Consider the following 13,251-nt stretch of genomic DNA (forward strand, 5'->3'; position numbering starts at 1 on the left):
TAAACATCAAGACAGTTTCCGCATTTTCCTTTGCAATCAACACCATATGAACCTGTGTTACAAGCTGTTAATATATTGTTAAACATGTTTCTTCTTTTTTTTTGGGGGGGGGGGGGGGAGTTTCAATATATATGTAATTACATCAGGGAAATACCATGATAAATTTCTTGAAAATTATTGTGTAAATTCCTGATGGTAGCTTGATTAACTCACGTGATTTGCACAACATTCCCTGAAAGCCATCATTACATCCTCCTAAGCACCTCCCATTAGTATTTATACACTGGCTAATATCACGACAGTTTCCACTCGTTTCCCTACATTCGAAACCATATGTACCTACAGCACAAGCTGTTGAAAAATATAAATATACACTTTGTACATGCACTTCCATGTGAATATAGAAACAAAACAGATCTCATCTTAAGCAAATTTACGAGCAAAATCAAGGTTGCCCTAAACAATAATATTGGCAGCATTCTTTAATCATTTACAACTGTGTCTGTTAAAATTTATTCTTTTATGTAATAAAATTTAGACAACTGACAAATAAATAAAGTGTTACATGGGTCGATTGAAAACTGTGAGCTAATCTCATTCAAAATAGTTCATATGTTTTCTAATTATATTGATACCCACGGTGTAAGGTACAAAAGTTGTACGTGTTTTAAACAAACTTAAGAAACTTTCAGGGACTATAACTGCTAGAATGGGTCTCAGATCCTTTTGGTATGAATAAATTGAAGAATCGTCTATGTGTACTAAAATCATTGGTAAAACTTCCAAGTCTCTACCTCTAGCCCTTGATGAGAAGTACATTACCGAGCAGACCCAACCTCACAGAAAGTAAACCCCAACTAAACCCTGGGTTTACTTTCTGGGTTTACTCTGGGTTTACTTCGGGTTTAATAGAGTGGACCTAGAGTAAACCCAAAGTAAACCCAGAGTGGACACAGAGAGTAATCCCAGTTAGAAGTATACCCCTTAAAACAGATGCTAACTGTGTATTCGGACTATACAAGGGGCAGAAATTACAGGCAGTAGGATGGAAAGATAAAAGACTGATCTGCTTCACACTTCAGTGCGTACTGTTGACCCCAAAAACAATATCCAAGTAAACCCAAAGTAAACCCCGAGTACACCAAAAGTAAACCCCAAGTGGACCCAAATTTTAAAAAAAAAGTAAACCCAGAGTAAACCCAAAGTAAACCTGAAAAGTAAACCCGGTGTTTAGTTGGGGTTTACTCTGGTGTTAGGTTGGGTCCGATCGGTACTGTAGCGATAACAAGCATTTCTTACAAAAGGGGCGATAACTCTTTAATTGTTTCAAGGTAGGGGCTGAAGGGTTATATTTTGAAAAGTCTAAAGAGGTCCTACTCCATCCATGAAAAAGATTTTTTTTTCGAATAGAACTCCAAGATTATCAAATGCTAACATATTATTTGATAAATATCGCTACTATATTATAGACACCCTTAACATATCTCAGTATATACTCAAAAATGAAGCTAGGTTCATTTTAAACATATATCTTTGGGGTTAATACTAGACGTTTTGATATGTTTCTTTCAAATTTGAAAACAAAAAGTCTTATTTAATTGATTTTAAATAAACAAAAAAAAAAAACGATCTTTAAGAGTGTGGTCATCTACATTTTAAGCAAAAACACTCCCTCCCCATAAAAAATCAAATTAATAAATAAACAGGTTAAACACAAATAAAAGTAGAATCTTGTATATTGTAATGAGTAGTGTAAAAAGAAATACAATAACCTTTATTACAATAGTTCCCAAACCAGCCAGGGTGACATCCTGAGTCACAGGAATCATTGACATCATTACATCCATTGCACGTGTCGTTACATTTGTCTGTGCATTTTTTCCCAAAGAACCCATAGGGACAAGCTAACACATATATCAATTAAGATTTAGTCGGTATAATTGTACGGTTGTCCGTCTGTCTCTTTCTCTTCATTGTCTCTGTCTGTCGCTGTCTCTATGTGTGTGTCTGTCTATTTTTCTCTCTCTCTCATTCTCTCTCTCTCTTTTTCTCTCTCTCTTGATCTATGAAATTTGAGCTAAACATACAGAAAACTTCCATTTCACAAAGCTCATTGAAAGAATAGGTAGAATAACCGTCGGGATAAGGAGGATGTGTCCTGTTGTTGTAATATATGACGTATTTTCCGCCTTCCTGGTTTGGACATGTTATGTTTATCGGGTTAGGTATTGTTTCTAGCGTGTAGTTCATGTCCATGAAGCAAAGTAATCCATCCTCTTTATCAGTGGTGTTTGATACGTACACCAAGAATCCCAAAAATCTTGAAGCATACACGTTGATTAAATCTAATCAAAATCAAAGATTGTATAGAAGTAAATGTTATTTTTGTTATCGGTGCAAAAAATATGCAATGAAATAAGTAAAGGAAACATATTCATAATTTTTATAATTTACGCACTGTATTAAACACTAAAATATACAAAAAACTAAATAAAGACCTGATTCTATATGTTCGGTCCTGTGATATATGACAATATGATGGATTATGTGTATTCGTCCAAGGTCCACCCGCAACTCTGCGGTTGATTTTCCATTGTCCTCCAGCAGCAGACAGGTGTGAATACAAACCATCTACAGCACGCTCTGCTCCCCATCGTCTGTTACCATGAGGATAATGCTCCCATGCTGATTTATTAAATCCTACGTTTTCTATTTGAAAACAGAATGTCTTTCTATAAGACAACTATATATTATTGATAAGATCCACGTCAATTTTTCAGTAGTGTTAAACATGTTAAGTTATGAAATCACAATGAACAATGAAATGGTAATTATTTTAAAAGCTAAACTGCATTTAACCTGTGCATGCAAATTTGATTAAGTTAGATCGAAATAATGAAAAAGAGAGATAAATTAAGTTTTACAATGCCTTTTCCATTCTTTCTGTACTCGATGATATTATATCTTCTACCCCCTGAAACTCCTGTCATGTGATTTAAAATATTTGTTGTGCCAATCTTGGATATTTTATCCATTTTGACTGTATGTCAGAATTAAAAACTAACACGTGATCAAAACACCTTTATGGGTGTGACACTATTCCCCTGCATGTACTTCATGTTAATTGAAGAAAATCAATATCTGTAGAAACTGATTTCATGTTTTACGGTATCCCACTCCTCAGTGCTTTTGTATCAAAAACTTCTTGATAAGTATATCATAGAAATCTGTAGAAAAAAAAACAAACTTTAAAAAGTACAAAGATAATGGGAAGTCAGTGTTCATCCCTCCAAGCTATTGCCAATTTAATTTGACCTTTTTGCACCTAAAATGGAATTTCAGCCTGACTAGGATTTGTTGTAACTTTTTCACGAAAAATATTCTACGAAGCTTCAATTTTTTTTATGTGACCTTCATGCACTTTAAAAAGACAGTTTGTATAATGATTACAATTTGATTTGAAATTAAAACTTTTTGAATATCATATATTATATTTTTATAAGGTTAATTCAGTTTGCCTAAACATGTATTCAGAATTATTTTGACATAAAATCACATGAGGGTCAGTGATATGAAATTTTAGAAACATGGTTTCAAAGGTATAAAATTCTAGCAAACTTTGACTTTGAAAAATTCAGACATTTTCTATTTTGCATAATTTTATGCTTAAGTCTATCACCCTCTCAAAATTTAGTTATGTACAAGTCACACAGCACCTATAGATCATGTCACAAACCTATCAGATCTTAAAAATGTGAATAATGAATAAAGTATAATAAAAAGAAAAGTATATAGAAAATTCATAAAATTGCTTGTTTCTGTAATTTTCGACTAAACAACTTTTGCACGAGAAAATAGTTTTCCCCAAAACTTGTTGGTTTTTTATAATTCAAATAGTTTTTCTCTATGAATGTTGTGTATTTATAAAATGATGATCTTTTGTGATGTTTAAATCAATAAAATCATCTTCCTTTATGAATATCAAAATATTATGAACATATGCGCATTGAAATCAAAACGTGAGGAATGAGATACCTTAAATATATGTTGCACTTTTTGTTTTAAATGAACAAAACACACTTTAACTCCCTTGTTTCAAACCTAGTGGTTACTTCCCCCTCTCCCACCCCCCCCCCCCCCCCCCACACACACACACTCGTGAATCCAAAGCTGATGAGTGCTCTTAGAGAAACCACTGATGCCCTGTCCATGATGTATTCCTACTGTCCATACCTATTTAAAATCATGTCACTCATTCCTATGGTCTTTTAGAACGATCTACCCGAATGGTAAAGTGTTTCCTGACTGTTAGTTTTACAGTTTCAATTTTAAGCAATTTTTTCCTATTTAGACAAAAAAAAATGAAACTTCATCTAAGATAAGAAGAAAAAAACATTGGTTTGAGAGTAAATGTATAATTATTAAATCACAAGTTCTTTAACCATAATTATTTATGTGAATAATAAAATACTCCTACCGTAAGCTACCCCTTTACAGAACAAAACACTTAAAGTAATGCACATCTCTGTGACACCCATGGGGATAATGCAACCATTGAGAACATGTACCTGTAAGTGAAAACATTTCAACAATTCAACAATTCCTTAGTGAAGTTGAACGGCATTTAGAGCTAGAAGGATTAAAAAGCATAGCCCATTAAGTAAAAAGTTGTCATGATTGCAACAAAATGCCACTTACAAGAATAAACCTATGAATTATTAATGGGTAAAATTTAATTGAGAGGTCTAAAAACTTGACTGAATGGCATACTGTAGTTTTGCCATTCGTCATTGTATGTGTTGAGTACATGTAGCTTTTCAGTCATATGTTAATTGACTGAAAGACAGAGGTTAATCCCCCACCCGTTTTAAAGCAGCGTTATTCCATTTTAAATGGCCAGCAAACATTTGAATGCCAGTTATAAAGTTTCAACCATTTCAAATACAAGGTTATCGCCGGTTTTCTGTTCGTCCGTCTGTCAACTTTTATCGTATTTTTTTTTTAATTTCTTCTGTTGAACCGAATAGAGTAATTAATCCTCATTCGTAACAATGACAATAGTATAATTTCAAATGTATTCAAATATAAATAAACGACCCAGAAGTCAATATTTTAATCAGAAACCATTCTTTAAAATGTATCGTTTGCTCTCTGTCAATAATTGGATTAATAAAAGTTAAGGAATAATATTACAAATCAACCCTTTTTGTATTTTTGTCACAAAAAATATGTTTGCATGTTTTTTGACTTGATGAAGCTATATAATCGTTAAATTAAACGATGGTAATATAACTTAAGATATCCAACTCCTCAATGTTCTTGTATCAAGAATTTCCTACGAAGCACATCATTGAAATCTGTAGACAAAACATACTTACTAAATACAAAGATACTTATGGGTTAGTGTTCATCCCTCTGAGTTACCGCTAATTTGATTTGACCTTTTTGCACCTAAAATGCAATTTCAGCCTGATTAGGATTTGTTGTCGGTATTTTTGATTAAAATTATTTTCGCCAGTCCTGTTTTTACATGTAATTATGCATAATGGTCACACTGATTAGAGGAATTACGACAAAAATGTACAAAGCTGCATAATTTTTGTGTGACCTTTTTCACTTAAAAAAATACAATTTCTATAGTAGTTGCAATATGATTTGAAATAAAAACTTTTTGAATATCAAAAATTTTATACGATTAATCCAGTTTGCCTTGATATTTAATCAATATCATTTTGACATAATAAAACATGGGGGTCAGCGAAGTCAAATTTTAGATATATGGCTTCAAAGGTAAAATTCCCGCAAAATGTTGATTTAAAAATCAGATATTTTCTATATTTTTGCATGATTGTATGCTTAACGTCTATCACTCTTTCAATATTTAATTGTAAACGTGTCTCACAGAACCTATAAAATATGTGACAAACCTATCAAATGTTAGAAATGTGAATAATGAATAAAGTATACAAAAAAGACAAGCATATTGAAAATTCATTAAATTGCTTGGTTCTGTCATTTTCCTATAAAATAACCTTTCGCACGAAAAAAAATAGTTCCTCCCAAGACTTGTCTCCTTCCTGAATTCAAATGGGTTTTCTTTATTAACGTTGTGTAATTATGATATAACAATCTTTTTGTGATTATTAAATAAATAAAATCATATTCACTTAAATATAATGATCATCTGCGCAATGAAATCGAAACGTGAGGAGTGGGATACCTTAAAGGCTAACATAGTTATAACATTTCGTCATCTTTCCAGACCCTTCATTACACATTTAGTTTGCTAGGTGTCAGTGTCACATGAATCATGCTATCATACTGATATAATTTATATAAAACGTATTATGCTTCAATACGGATCCCTCATATCTAAATGCCTTAACATGGTGGATGCTTGTGTATGTTATTTCATGTCCAAAATTTAGAAACTTGTTGCTTTTTCGTTGTACATTGTACATTTTACCATTTTAATCGATTATTTTTAAGACAATATGCATGCCTAGTTTCGAATCCGGTCAACCTGTCTTATACATGTATACTTGTGGTTGTTGTTTTTAAAGATAATTCTTTATTCTTCAATAATGCAGTACATTGTTGTAGTTTGAATAATATAATACTCACGGTAAAGGATAATGAAGTCCAATGTTTATTCAATTTGCGATGCGAATAAAACATTCTTAAAACTGAATTGGAATGAACTCGCTTCAACTTGAAATGCTATGGGGTAATCAAGAATCAACATTAATAAAATGTTTACAATTATGTCCCCCCCCCCCCCTTTGTTTCTGCACACATTTCCGTGACTGGGGTTGTCTGCGGATGTAATCAGCGAACATATATCAGTATTAAAAACAAAGTGTGAAGGACGTTCATGTATTTCCTGTTTTTAAACTATTGACTAATAAAGCATTTCATAAGCTAGAAGAACCTTGTTTTTCTGCGCAACTAATTTAAACAATGACCATTACATATTCCTAAATACCGTGCAAATAATCATCTATTGTAAGGCATATTCAACATTAGGCAAAATATTTGATCGCAATACGGAACTACACGTATGACTTTTTAATTTAGTCTATGGAAGAAATGTTGTTTTTTGGTTTACTTTATGTATAATACGAGCTAGTTAAGAAATCACATTGTACTGTTATCGTCCGATTTTCTTAACTTGCATGGTTAATTATGATGATGTAAAGTTAACTAATAGATCAAAGTGCGCTCCTTCAACAATGCATTCATTTGTATAGTTTTTAATTATAATTGTTTATCATTTTATGCAACGGTTTTCTTAAATGTATGCACAAAATTAATATATTTATCTCGTTTACCGACATCTTAACGTGTAAAAATAAAATTTACAATATTTAAAAAAAAATAATCTTAATTTTAAATTTTGTAAAAGGACGTTTGTATCTTCTTTGAGTCAATCAGCGACGTACAAACACGGAAGTGATACACATTAAGAGGAAGTTTATAATTAATGCTAAAGGATTTTTTTTTTCATTTTGATGGGGACACATGTAACTAATGCTAACTAATTAAGCACATGAAAACATTGTCAGGAAGGATACTGTTCCTGTTTATTTTTAACCGAACTCTACGTTGATTATATGTTTCATCATATACTTACAAAAAAGGTGATGTTGCAATGTTCGAGCCTGTTCTATCTTTTATTAGTTACAGATAAAACTGTCCCTTAATTGAATTCCTATCATTTAACGATGTAATTTGTATACTCAACGATCTATGTAATATAAATTGTTATAAAATATGGATGTTTTATCATTTAGATCGCTGCAAAAATGTAGTAATTAAATCATATCAACTTGCCGAACTTGTGTACTTAATCTGTATTTCTGGTTGCCCTTGATACATGTTATAGTGTTTTGTGCAGAGAAACTTCGATATTTATGCCTGAAACGAAAATGCTTGACAATATTTTACTAGTTATTAATAGGAATTCCATAAATTAAGGACTTGTACCATAAACGGATGATATAAATATAGATGAACAGTACCAATAATATTTAACCTTAATAAAAAAAAAAAAAAGATTTGGCTTCGTCTAAATACACTAATATGACATTTACACTAGCTTATATTAAACTTTTAAGGCTATTAAATTTGCCCAATTTTACAAACCAATGGAAGAAGGGGACACATGTTTTGTTTTGGTTTTGTTTTGTAAACAAAAATCAAAACAATACACACTAGTTTTTTTTCAGACATAGTCTCCAAAAAATTATAGCTTTTCTCAATTTTTTTTTAAAATATTGTTTTACTATTATTATTTTCTGGCAGTAACAGTATCAAAGGGAGATTATTTTCACTTTTTAACACTTTGTTCCGGTAACGCATATCGTAATTTTCATTACTTCTGATGACGAAGTTGATGTTACAAGACATAGGTATAGTCCACTGTAATGTCCATTAGAAACAGTTTATCTTAATCCTTCAGCTAGCTAGCCATTAGCGCTTGCTGTGTGTTTATGTGAAACCAATAATTGTTTACATTATAAATGGTAGAATGCATGGGAAAGCATTAATCGGTGTGAAAGTTTAGTTAGAATAAATGTAGCATCCGAACCCACAACAAGTGTTATATTTCTACTAAGCAATTTTAAAATGGCGACGAAGATTTTTATTCAACTTTGAAGGAAAACACAATGGCAGAATCTGGATTACCAGTTTTTCCTAAATTTCTTGTCCATGCTGAGGACGCAATAGGTCCCCGTTGGAGGAAATGGGTACAGAGACTGGAAAACTTATTCGTTGGAATGAAAATCACAGATAACAAGAGAAAACGTGCGCTACTCCTTCATTACGCTGGCGAGGAAGTCTATGACATTTTCGACACTTTTGCCGATACAGGGAATGGCAAGAATTATGACCAAGCCAAAGATGCGTTGAAAAATTACTTTGAACCAAAAGTAAACAAGGAATACGAGCGGTACGTTTTCCGACAAACGAAGCAATCGGAAGGTAAAACGGTGGACACATACCACACCCGATTGAGACAACTCGCCACTAAATGTGAATTTGCAGACAAGGATAGTTAGATCAAGTCTCAGATCATACAGAGCTGCACATCATCAAAATTAAGAAGAAAAGCGCTTTGTGAGGAGATGACACTCAACAAGCTACTAGAAACGGCAAGAACATTAGAACTGGCGGAGAAGCAGGCATCAGGAATCGAAAATAACAATTCCAGTGTAAACAAAATATACCAAAAGAAATCAGGACAAAGAACTCATAATTGGAAACCAAGGCGGAATCCAGAGCCGAGAATAAAAGGTACATATAGACAGAGTTCTAAATGTTATAACTGTGGCGGCCATTACCCCCACAAGACAAACTGTCCAGCATTCAAACAAATCTGTAGTAACTGTGGACGAGAAAATCATTTCGCTGCTTATTGTAAATCAAAACCCCAGTTTAAGAAAAAACATGTCAAACAAATCCAGGACCGTGATGAAGATGATAGATACGTATTCAGCGTCAAGAACAACTCTACACCAAAACAATCAAAGTTTAATATTACGCTTAATGGGCAACGCTTTTACATGTTGATTGACACAGGCTCCAGTGTTAATATTTTGGACGAGGTCACATTTTCCAAACTGCATCCAAAACCTAAACTGAACAGATCAAGTACAAGACTTTTTGCATATGGTTGTAAGAACTACATAAAAACGTTTGGATATTTCACTGCGACCATTGAAACAAAGTGCAAAATAGCTGTTGGAAAATTCTATGTAGTCGAAGGAAATTGTGGTACTCTCCTATGATACCAAAGTGCCGTAGATCTTGGTATCATACCAGTGATCAATCATTTGTCAACAGATGTGAATGAAATATGTGAAGAGTTTGCTGTCCTGTTTCAAGGAATTGGAAAAATAAAAGATGTAAAAGTGAAAATTCACGTCGATAAAAGCATCAAACCTACTGTTCAGCCTCACCGACGGATACCTTTCCATTTACGAAAGAAGGTAGAAGCAGAGTTAAGAATGCTTGAGGATCTTGACATCATCGAGAAAGTAGAAGGCCCTACACCTTGGGTTTCACCGATTGTCGTTGCACCTAAACCGAAGAAAACCAAATGAAATTAGGATGTGCGTGGATATGCGTTTACCAAATAAGGCAATTCAAAGAACGAGACACACCTACAGTTGATGACATTATTCATGATTAAAATGGAGCAAAAATCTTCTCAAAACTGGATATGAATGCAGGGTATCACCAAATTGAATTTGAAGAGCAATCGAGATACATAACGACGTTCACAACTCACGTTGGGTTGCGCCGATATAAACATCTCAACTTTGCCATTTCATCAGCTGCTGAAATTTTTCAAGAGACTGTTAGTGAATCACTCCAAGGCTTACAAGGGGTAAAGAATATGAGTGACGACATCATAGTGGATGGGGAAACACAAGAACAACATGATACGCATTAACGAAAAGTCATGGAACGGCTACGGGAGCGCAACATAACACTAAACCGACCAAAATGTGAGTTTAACAAAAAAAATCTTTTTTTGGCTATGTATTTTCTGCAGATGGCATTTAAGCTGATCCTGCGAAGATACAAGCAATCAAATCAGCGAAAAGTCCAACAAACACAAGTGAAGTGAAAAGTTTTCTTGGAATGACAAATTATGTATCTAGATTTATTCAAGATAACTCAACAAATACGCAACCGATAAGGATTCTCACACAGAAGAATATGGTGTGGAAGTGGGAAACGAAACAACAGTTGGCGTTTGAAAAGCTAAAGAATTCACTTACAAGTGATACTGTTATGTCATACTATGACCAGAACAAATCAACTGAAATAGTTGTTGATGCAAGCCCAGTTGGACTCGGAGCTATCCTTTCCCAGGAAGGAAAAATTGTTGCGTATGCAAGCAGATCATTGACCCAAGTAGAACAACGTTATTCACAAACAGAAAGAAAAGATTCAGCCATCGTTTGGAGCTGCGAACATTTTCACTTGTACATATACGGATCCAGGTTTATATTGGTTACTGACCATAAACCGCTAGAAAGTATATTCAACAATCCAAAATCAAAACCGCCTGCAAGGATTGAAAGATGGCGTTTGCGTTTGCAAGCATATGATTTTCATGTCAAAGATAAGAAAAGAGTTGACAACCCAGCCGACTATATGTCCAGACACCCTGATGTACGAACCGATGGGAATGGATCAAAAGAAGAGAAAATAGGGGAAGAATTTGTCAACTTTGTTGCACAACATGCCGTCCTAAAAACTGTTACTTTATTGGAAGTAGCGGAATGCACAGCAAATGATGCAAATCTACAAATGGTTAGTCAAAATCTGAGGACTGGAAAATGGAAAACTACGCCTGACAATATGTCCATGCAGTCGTTTTATAAACTAAGGAACAAGCTGTGTGTTGGAAAACATGAAGAGATGGAAATTCTACTAAGATGATCAAGATTAGTGATTCATTCATCACTACAGAGGAAAAAAGTCGACAGATCACATGGAGGACATCAAAGCATTGTTAAAACGAAACAATTGCTGAGGGAAAAGATTTGGTTCCCTGGAATCGACTCAATGGTAGAAAACCTATGCAAATCTTGCATCCCATGTTTATCATCTGTTCCTGCCAACAAAACAACGTTGAGGATGTCAAAGCTACCAAACCAAACCGTGGTTGGACGTAAGCGTATATTTTTGCGTTCCTTTCCCATCCAGAGAATACCTACTAGTGGTAATTGACGACTATTCGAGATATCCGGAGATAAAAATTGTATATTCAACTTCAGCAAGATCAAAAATGACGAAATTAGATAAGATTTTTTCTACACATGGAATTCCGAATATTGTCAAGATCGACAAAGGACCTCCATTTCAAAGCCATGAATTTAACGAATTTACGAAATATATGGGATTTACGCACCGTAAAATTACAACATTATGGCCAAGAGCTAATGGAGAAGTTAAACGGTTTATGGGGACCATAGGAAAAGTTGTCAAAACATCGCATGCAGAGAGCCGCAATTGGAAACAAGATATTTTCCAATTTCTGAGAAATTACCGAGCAACGCCCCATTCTACAACAACATTTCCACCAGCGGAAGCTTTATTTGGAAGAAATATAAAAGTTCGTCTTCCGGAAAACCCTAAAACAACGAAATTAAGAAAAACAGAAATGCGGAAACGGGATGAAAATCAGAAACAAAAGATAAAACATGCAGACAAGAAAAATAATGCAAAGCATTCATCTTTAAGAAAGGGAGACAGAGTTATTGTTTAACAAAAGAAACGCAATAAACTATCTACTCCGTACGAAAATGAGCCATTGGAAGTCATAGGGAAAAACGAAGTCTTCAGATGCGATACCAATGACTCTGCGCTATAATTTAAGGCAGAGAACAAATCGTCCAAAGTATCTAGATGATTATGTTTCTGAGTAAAATATAACAAGTCGTGTTGAAAGGCATAATAAACCTCTGGCTTATTCCGTGTAGTTCAGTTTTATAATCAATCTTGTATTAATTAGATATGTATAAATGTTGTGAGTGACTGATAACATCTTATGAACAAAAGGAACATTTCTATATAATTAAGACAATGTTAATATCAGTGATAATTTCATAAGTGACTTAGATAAGCAAACAATAAATGAACACAATTAAAATTCAAAGTAAAGGAGGGATGTAATGTCCATTAGAAACAGTTTATCTTAATCCTTCAGCCAGCTAGCCATTAGCGCTTGATGTGTGTTTATGTGAGACAAAGAATTGTTTACATTATAAATGTTAGAATGCATGGGAAAGCATTTATCGGTGTGAAAGTTTAGTTAGAATAAATGTAGCATCCGTACACATCTCTGTTCAACCAATTTGCGTGTATATGTACATACATAATGCAACCGAAACAAGTCATAAATGTATGTATCATGCCTATCTATGGCTAAAAATAAGATATTAATACGATTAGATATTTTATTTTAAAAAAGCATAAGCATAATATCTTGCAATAACTATGTACACATTAATGTACAAAACCGAAAATAAGTAAATCAGAAAGTGGTTTGTTAATAGAACATATATTTGAACGGTTGGCCTTTTTTTCTATGCAATTATTAAAATATCATGTTACAGTCAATTTATAAATTTGACCCCTTATATATACATAATACATGGACATACACTTTAGACTTGGATTGATACATAACAATATCATAATAAAGCATAGAACGTTGTCCATACCCTTATT

General features: G+C 33.5%; 1 protein-coding gene and 1 pseudogene across 1 annotated transcript in view; both read right to left on the bottom strand.

Annotated features, from left to right (window-relative positions):
• LOC128170809 (multiple epidermal growth factor-like domains protein 10) overlaps positions 1-13,251 on the bottom strand; it is a 186,353-nt gene that overhangs the window by 1,127 nt on the left and 171,975 nt on the right. The gene's annotated exons all lie outside the window — the stretch shown is intronic.
• LOC128170814 (uncharacterized) lies at positions 214-6,771 on the bottom strand (annotated as a pseudogene).

Source organism: Crassostrea angulata, chromosome 2, assembly GCF_025612915.1.
Source record: "Crassostrea angulata isolate pt1a10 chromosome 2, ASM2561291v2, whole genome shotgun sequence".
Lineage (NCBI taxonomy): Eukaryota > Metazoa > Mollusca > Bivalvia > Ostreida > Ostreidae > Magallana > Magallana angulata.